This window comes from Pseudopipra pipra, chromosome 5, assembly GCF_036250125.1.
Source record: "Pseudopipra pipra isolate bDixPip1 chromosome 5, bDixPip1.hap1, whole genome shotgun sequence".
Taxonomy (NCBI): Eukaryota; Metazoa; Chordata; class Aves; order Passeriformes; family Pipridae; genus Pseudopipra; species Pseudopipra pipra.
In genome coordinates this window covers 74,589,529-74,598,416 of record NC_087553.1, presented here as the reverse complement: position 1 = coordinate 74,598,416, position 8,888 = coordinate 74,589,529, and the positions used below count along the sequence as shown (strand labels likewise).

Here is an 8,888-nt window from a genome sequence, read left to right as displayed (position 1 = left end):
TCCTTTGCTGCCCACAACCCTTCCACGTGTGACATCCGAGGACAAACAGGTAAATCCCAACAGAGCTCCTCAACCACTTCAGTGTGTGGTGGTGCATCCCCCCGGCCTCCCCCTCCCTGGAATTCCCACTCCCCATCCCAGATGGATGGCAAAGTGTCCCCTGACCACACCAGGCAGGCAGGACTGCCCCGGGAATTCTTGCCTGGCAAAATTGGGAGTGAATTGTTCCTGCCAGGAACAGCAGCTGCCCAACCGAGGTGAGGAACCAGTTAATCCCTGAAAAAACCCTCCAGTGCTTCCCAGCTTGGCTCATGGCCAGGAGGTGAATTCCATGATGGCTGAGGGCAATCATGGAATCACAGAGTGGTTTGGGATGGAAGGGAACTGAAAGCTCATCCCATTCCACCCCCTGCCGTGGGCAGGGACACCTCCCACTGTCCCAGGTGGCTCCAACCCGGCCTTGGACACTTCCAGGGATCCAGGGGCAGCCACAGTTTCTCTGGGCAAGGAGGCCTTTCTCTCCCTATTTCAAGATTCCTTTATTTCTCTGTCTCTTTGGAGGTTCAGAAGGAAGGGGTTTGGAGCTCATGGAAAAGTTTGATCAGCACTCGCTCTGTCAGGGCCGGGCTGATTGCTCTGACCACTAAATTAATTCAAATAAAACCCAAAACCAGGTGCCAAAGAGAAGCTGGAGAGACACCTAGATCCTAAATATTGGAATTCTGATGGGAGACAGCGTGAAGAAAGGCCAGGGAAAAGGAAAGAACCCTCCTGCCCTGAGGGACTCACCTCATCCAGGGTGTGGTAGGAGCTGAAGTCGAAGCTGGTGCTTCGCTCCCTCTGGGCGCTCTCGGCCATGTCCTGCTGCTCCTTGTCCAGAACATCCTAAAAGGAGACATTCCAAGGGTGAGAAAAGTCTGCTTCGGTCACAACATGAATTTTAAAAGGCAAGTGTTTGTGCTGAGTTAACCAGAGAATTCCTGGAATGGTTTGGGTGGGAAGGGAACTGAAGGATCATCCAGTTCCAACCCCAGGGACGCCTCCCGCTATCCCAGGTTGCTCCAACCCGGCCTTGGACACTTCCAGGGATCCAGGGGCAGCCACAGCTTCTCTGGGAAATCCATTCCAGCCCCTCCCCACCCTCCCAGCCAGCAATTCCTTCCCAATATCCCACCTATCCCTGCCCTCTGGCACTGGGAAGCCATTCCCTGTGTCCTGTCCCTCCATCCCTTGTCCCCAGTCCCTCTCCAGCTCTCCTGGAGCCCCTTCAGGCCCTGCAAGGGGCTCTCAGCTCTCCCTGGAGCCTTCTGTGAGTGGACTGTTAAGGAAACCCCTTGCTGACGATCCAGGAGCCACCTGAGCTGGGAATGAGGCCCCTTTGCAGCTCCACCCCCCACACTCCCACCCTCAGACCGGGTTTCCTTACGGGATCAATCCCAGGTTTCCCATTCGGAGCCTCCGACCTCTCAATCCTTAAAACAACTTAATCTCGGTGCAATAATTAAATAACGAAATAAGAGCTGGTGGCTCCTGGGGGGGGAGACCCCCCCAACAAAGGACACCCTGGATTTTTACACCCCCACAGCCTGAGGGTGGGAAAAGTCTGGGATCATCAGCTCCTTCCGCGTGTCCGAGTGTCACCGGGATGGGCCCCAAACGTCCCTGTGCCCATCCTGGTTGGGGACATCTCCCAGTTTCTCACCTCAGGGCTCAGCCTGCGGCTCCACCCCGAGCTCCCCGCACTGAGAGCATCCCCCAACGTTCCTTAGCCCTAATTTTTCATGGAATTCCAAGGATTTTCCTGGAAATCTACCGAAAACGAGCCGTTCTCCAGCCCGACCAGCACAAACTCCCGCAGAGTTTTCCTCTTCCGGAAGACCAGGAGCTGCACAGCTCGTCTGCACCAAAATCCCACCCCAAAAAATTGGGACACCGCGGGGTTTTGCCCACGGCTTTGGAAGGAATCCTTGGAAAAGAAGGGCTGAACCATCCCAGGAGTGTTTTCCTCCCCCAAAGCCGCACTATCAGCCCCAGTTCTTGCCCTGCCCTTCCCAACCTCCCTCACGTGGGATCCCAGCCTGGCCAGGGTTCATCCAGCCAGCCCTGGGAATCCGGGAGAGCCCGGAATTGCCCTGGAACCGGGGCAGTGTTTTCACCTGGAACCTTTCCAGTCACCACCCTCGGGTGGCTCCGCCTTGTCCTCCAGGCTTTTGCCAGGTTCCTGGGCTGTCAAGGGTAGTTCTCACTCCTGGAGGGGCAGAGGGAGGATTTTCCTGCTTCCCAGGAGGAATTGGCTGGGAAATGCTACGATCCAAATTATCCTTTTCCTTCCCTTTCCTAGATATTGTAGAATATATATATTTACTTAATTTATTTTATTTATTTTATTTATTTATTTATTTAATTAATTAATTAATTTCTATCATGTTATTTTATTTATTGTAATACATTTTATATAAAATATATTCGTATATTCATATTCATATGTTTATTGGATAGTATATATTATATATAATAGATATTCATAATATATAATATATAAATAGATATTTATAATATGTAATTATATATGTAATTATATATATTATCTATAATTATGTATTATATATAATATAATATAATATATAATATATAATTATATATTAAGTATAATAAATATAAATATATAATATATATATTTATATATAATATATATAAATATATATAATATTTAATATATATAAAATATATAGTATATAATTATATAATATGTATTTTACAATATTATATATAATACATAATCATATATTATATATTGTATTATATAATACATATTATATAATATATAATATATAATATATATAATATATATAATATATATAATATATAATTATATAATATATATTTTACAATATTATATATAATACATACTTATATATAATATATTGTATTATTTAATATATATTATATCATATATAATAATATATAATATATATTCTCTATATATTATATATATTTATTATATGGAAACATATATTATATGAAAATGTATATTATATTAAAAATATCTTTTTTATATATCTTTTTCCCGATGCCCTGTGCCAAGATAAAATTCCAACTGTCAGAATAAACAGAGGCAGACGAGCCCGGAGCCGGGGAGGATTTGTTGGGAGCAGGATCTGTGGGAATCCTGGGAATGCTGCGGGATCGAGCCCGACACAGGAGCTCTGCAGGTCTTCCTTTGATTTCCAGTTTGGAGGGTTTTTTTGGGACCAGCAAGTTCCAGCTCCAGCACTGGAACCTCCTGCATCCCCAGGGAATCGCATCCGGATGCTCCCGGGGCGCTGGAGGAAGGAATTGCATCCCACGGTTCCCGCGGGTGCCACATCCATCCCCCTGGGCAGGGATACCCTGCCGGGATCGCATCCCTTCCCGAGGGATCACATCCCTTCCCGAAGGATCGCATCCCTTCCCGAGGGATCACATCCCTTCCCGAGCGATCGCATCCCTTCCCGAGGGATCGCATCCCTTCCCGAGGGATCACATCCCTTCCCGAGGGATCGCATCCCTTCCCGAGGGATCACATCCCTTCCCGAGCGATCGCATCCCTTCCCGAGGGATCACACCCCTTCCCGAAGGATCGCATCCCTTCCCGAGGGATCACATCCCTTCCCGAGGGATCACATCCCTTCCCGAGCGATCGCATCCCTTCCCGAGGGATCACATCCCTTCCCGAGGGATCGCATCCCTTCCCGAGGGATCACATCCCTTCCCGAAGGATCGCATCCCTTCCCGAGGGATCACATCCCTTCCCGAGGGATCACATCCCAGCAGTGCCATGACTCTCCTGGGCACTGCACTTCCCAATATCGCCCAGGGACTGTTTTTTCCCGGGATATCTCATCCCCCTGCCTTGGGACACCCTCTCCCCGCCCTGATTTTGCACCCCCTGCCCTCCAAACATTCCATCCTCCTGCTCTCCCATCCCCCCTCCCCAGGTATCCCACACACCCCCTCTGGGTGTCATCCCCTCCCACCCGGGGACCAAATTCCACACATTTCCCTCACCCATGCTTTGTATTCCCTGGTTTTTGCATCCCTCCAGCTATTGCGTCCCGGTATTTCCTCCTCTCCCGGTATTTCTTCCCCCCATGTATCCCACCCTCCCAGGTATCTCATCATTCCCCTGCTTTTTTCATCCCCTCCCGGCATTCCATCCCTCTCTGGGTACCAAATTCCACACATTTCCACCCCCAGGCTTTGTATTCCCTGGTTTTGCATCCCTCCAGCTATTGAATCCCTCGGTATTTCCTCCTTTCCCGGTATTTCCTCCTCCCAGGTATCCCACCCTCCCAGGTATCTCATCATTCCCCTCTTTTTTCATCCCCTCCCGGGCATTCCATCCCTCTCTGGGTACCAAATTCCACACATTTCCACGCCGGCTTTGTATTCCCTGGCTGTTGCTTCCCGGTATTTCATCCCTCCCGGGTATCGCGTCCCCGGGATCCCGAATCCTCCCCCCCCGGCGTCCCGAATATTCCCCTGGATCCCGAATATCCCTCAGGGTCCCAAATATCCTCCTGAGTCCCAAATTCCCCCCGGGTCCCGAATATCCCCGGGGTACCAAATATCCCCCCAGGTCCCGAATCCATCCCTGATCCCGGATATCCCCCCGGGTCCCGAATATCCCCCCCCGGGTCCAGAATATCCACTCGGTCCCGAATCCCCTCCTGGGTCCCGAATCCCCCCCGATCCCGAATATCCCCCCGGGTCCCGAATCCCGCCCGGGTCCTGACCCGCCCTTCCCTCGGAGCGCATCCCGTCCCTCCCCATGTCCCCATCCCGGCAGGGCGGCGCATCCCTCCGGGTGGCCCCGTGTCGAAAGCGAAAGCGAAACCCTTCCTTGCCCCGGCGGGACAGCCCGGGCAGCGCCGCGGGGCCCCCTCGGAGCCGCAGCCCCTCCAGGCCGCGGAGCTGCCCCCGGGCCGCTCGATGGCGCGGCCGCTGCTGCCGCTGCTGCTCTGCGGGACCTTCTCTCTGCTGCTGCTGCTGCTGCTGCTGCTCCGCGCCGCCGCCGACACCGGTAAGCGGGGCTGCCACGGGCTGCCCGGCGCGCCGGCGGCGGCACCCAGCCCTTCCCGGGGTGCCCAGGTTACTCCCCGGGGTGCCCACTCCTTCCCTGGGGTGTCCAGGTTACTCTCCGGGGTGTCACTCCTTCCCTGGGGTGCCCACACTGTCCCTGGGGTGCTCGCTCCTTCCCTGGGGTGCCCAGGCTACTCCCTGGGGTGCCCACTCCTTCCCTAGGGGGCTCACTCCTTCTCCGGGGTGCCCACACTACTCCTGGGGTGCTCACACCTTCCCTGGGGTGCTCACACCTTCCCTGGGGTGCCCACTCCTTTCCCGGAGTGCCCACTCCTTCCTTGGGGTGCTCACACCTTCCTTGGGGTGCCAAATACTACTCCTGGGGTGCCCACACCTTCCCTGGGGTGCTCACACCTCCCCCAGGGGTGCTCACTTCTTCCCCGGGGTGCCCACACTACTCCTGGGGTGCCAGTCCTTCCCTGGGGTACCCACTCTTTCCCCAGGGTGCCCACTCCTTCCCTGGGGTGCTCACTCCTTCCCTGGGGTGCTCACTCCTTCCCCGGGGTACCCACTCCTCCCTCGGGGTACCCATTCCTTCCCTGAGATGCCCACACCATCCCTGGGATGCCGATGCTGCTTCCTGGGATGCCCAGGCTACTTCTCGGGGTTCCCACTCTGCTTCCCGAGGGACTCACACCACTCCCCGGGGTACCCAAACTCCCACTCAGGGTGCCCATGCTGCTCCTGGGGGTGCCCACACCATCCCTGGGATGCCCACTCTGCTTCCTGGGATGCCCAGGCCACTTCCCAGGGTTCCTGCTCCGCTCCCTGGGGAAGCTGCTCCGCTTCCCTGGATACCCAGGCTGCTCCCTGGGCTACTCCAGCTCCCACTTTGAGTGCCCATCCTACTTCCCAGGGTGTCCGTGCCATCCCTGGGGTGCCCACTCCGCTTCCCTGGATACTCAGGCTGCTCCCTGGGATAGCCCAGCTCCCACTGGGGGGGTCCCTGCCGCTCCCTGGGATGCCCACGCTGTTCCCTGGATGCCCAAACCACTCCCTGGGATAGCCCAGCTCCCACTGGGGGGGTCCCTGCCGTTCCCTGGGATGCCCATGCTGCTCCCTGGATGCCCAAACTGCTCCCTGGGTGCCCCAACTGCCCCTGGGGGTGCCCAGGCCGCACCCCTGTGCTCCCCTTGCACCTCTCCAGTGCCCACCTCCCTCCTGGATTCCCACCCCACCTCTCACCAGTGTCCAGGGAAGCTGGGGGGGGTTGGAGGTGATGGATCCGTGGGAGCCGGGATTTCACCCTGGGTGGGCTCTGCGGGTTTTCCGTGGGATGGGGTTGTCGGTGGCTGCTGGACTGGGAGTGCCCCATCACATCCAGCCTCTCCAAGAGCACCAAATCATGGAATCTCTGGAGCACTAAAGCTGAAAGGGACTTTTAAGGTCGTGGAGTCTGATGATTAACCCAGCACTGCCGAGGCCACCACGGAGCCCTGTCCCCAAGTGCCACATCCACAGGGATTTGAAATCCCTCCAGGGATGGGGACTCTGCCACTGTGCCGGGGCTGGACAGCGCTTTCCAGGAAGGAATTTTCCTCAGTATCCAACCTGACCCTCCCCTGGCACAGCCTGAGGCCGTTTCCCCTTGTCCTGTCCCTGTTCCCTGGAGCAGAGCCCGAGCCCCCTGGCTCCAACCTCCTCTCCAGGCTGAGCCCCAAAAGCTCCCTCAGGAATTCTCCAGCCCCTTCCCCAGCTCCATTCCCTTCCCTGCACACAGGGAAAAGCTTTGGGAAAAATCCCATCCCAGAGCAGCGATCCCAAGAACCCCCGGGAGCCTTTGGCAGTCCCGAGGCCGCTATGAAACACTAAAGGAACTGAAACTGTGGGAAGTGGGAAGGATTGGTGTGGAAATACGTCCGGAAGGGAGCGCAGAGCTTTGGGACAGTTCAGTGCTGCCTCTCCTCCAGGCTCCCATCTGCTGTCAAAGCCCTGGAAAATGAACTCATCCCTATTTATAACGGGATGACGGGAGCGGCGAGGGCTGGGGAACATCCTCAGGGACGAAAATAAGCAGGAAGAGCCGCCAGTGCTGGGAACACCCACTAAAAATATCCTTCCCCGAAGTCAACGCCCCCTGACCACCAACCCCGGACCTTGGGACAACATTCCTGGAGGTGGTGATGCAATGAGGACCCACTCGGGGCAGAAAACGTGGTTTTATGGGGTGTTAGAGAACGGGAATTTAGAATTTATTTCTCTTAGTTCCGGTGCTGGATAATTTGGGATCCCAATCCCGTCCTCTCCTGCTTTCTAAAAATGTCTACAAAAATATTTTAAATACTTTTCAGTTAAAACATGGGAAAGTTTCATTTATTTCCATGATTTCAGTGTTCCTCGTGAACTCTCCAGTCGTGGGTCCGGACCTCCGAAATTCCCCTTTTCCCAGCTTTTTTTTTGGCTTACGGTTTTCCGACCAAATAAACCCTCTTGGTGGTGATTTTCCAAGGAGAACAGTCAGGTTTTCCCAGTGTGGATTCTCCGGTGTCTGTGGTTGTGCATCCCCACGGAGCTGGAGGTGGACATGGAATGACATCCCCACATCTGGGATACCCTGGCCTTGTTCCCAGTGTTTTGCTTCCCAACATGCTGGAATTAGCTCCTCCTCACCGGCATCATTCGGGATCGCTGGCGGAAAGGGACCAAAAAAAAAAAGCCAAGTAAAAAACACGAACTTCATCCCTGCAAACACAAAACCCGGGAATATCGAGCCCTTTCAACCTGGATATCTAATCCCAGCAGGATGCAGGGAATTCGGATGGAAACAAGGCAGCTGGAGGTACTTTCCTGGAAAGGCTGGCACCGGGCACTGCGGCTCAGTTGGGATGTTGGCCAAGGAATGGGATGAATCCTCGGGCACTTGGGCTGACACATCCATGGGAAATCCCAACTCCCCGCCAAGGGATCAAAGCCCAAATCCAGACCACGCAACTCCAGGGCCGGAAATGGGATTCCCCAAATATTTCCTCCCCTTTCCCCCCCTTGGCATTTTGGCTCATCAAACGATCCACGGCACGAGACGCCGGATTGGGATCCCGGAGAGCGGCGACGTCGGGGTCTCGTCATCCAAGGGCCGGGAATTTTTGGGAAGAGGAGATTATTTTACAGTCAAATCAACTGGGGAAAAAAAAAGCGCTTTGGAGGGATTGGGAGGCACAAACAGGATTGGCAGGCCCCTGTTTTTCCAGGATGTTTGGATGCCTCTGGCTGAATTTCCTGCAGGAGTTGGCACTGGAAGAGTTTTTCACTTGCTCCTGGCACGGCCTCGGGTCTGGGGATGGGTGAGCGGGTTGTGGAACAGCCCAGTTTCCTGGGATTCTGCTTCACGGAGTTGATGTTTCCAGGAACTCCCTCCGGGCACTTGGGGATGTTCCAAGGCCAGGGATCCACCCCGGCGGAGCAGATTCCCCCTGGGATGTTCTGGGGGCACAGGAATTGGGGCAGGTGACTTTTAGGACGAAGGGTTTTATATCTGGGAGTCTCAGCACGTTGTGCTCCTGTTCCCATGGTGATCCCATTCCCACTGTGCTTCCATCCCCACTGTATTTCCACCCCCATCATGCTCCCATTCCCACTGTGATTCCATCTCCATCATGCTCCTGTCTCTACTGTGCTCCCATCCCTGTGTTTCCATCCCTGTTGTGTTCCCATCCCAAACTATGCTTCCATCCCCACGGTGCTTCCATCCCCATCACGTTCCCATCTTCATCCTGCTTCCATCCCCACAGTGTTTCCATCCCTACCATGTTTCCATCCTCACTGTGCTC

General features: G+C 54.2%; 1 protein-coding gene across 15 annotated transcripts in view; it reads right to left on the bottom strand.

The window, feature by feature from the left end:
• Nucleotides 1–7,405: 7,405 nt before the first annotated feature.
• FBH1 (F-box DNA helicase 1) overlaps nucleotides 7,406–8,888 on the bottom strand; it is a 48,075-nt gene continuing 46,592 nt past the window's right edge. For 13 of the 15 annotated variants that reach the window (XM_064656631.1, XM_064656629.1, XM_064656624.1 and 10 more), the window contains one exon: nucleotides 7,406–7,749. The gene's annotated coding sequence lies outside the window, so the exon portion shown is untranslated. Of the gene's footprint in view, nucleotides 7,750–7,842; nucleotides 8,542–8,888 lie in introns of all 15 variants that reach the window. The other 2 variants (XM_064656625.1, XM_064656627.1) reach the window with 1 other exon arrangement.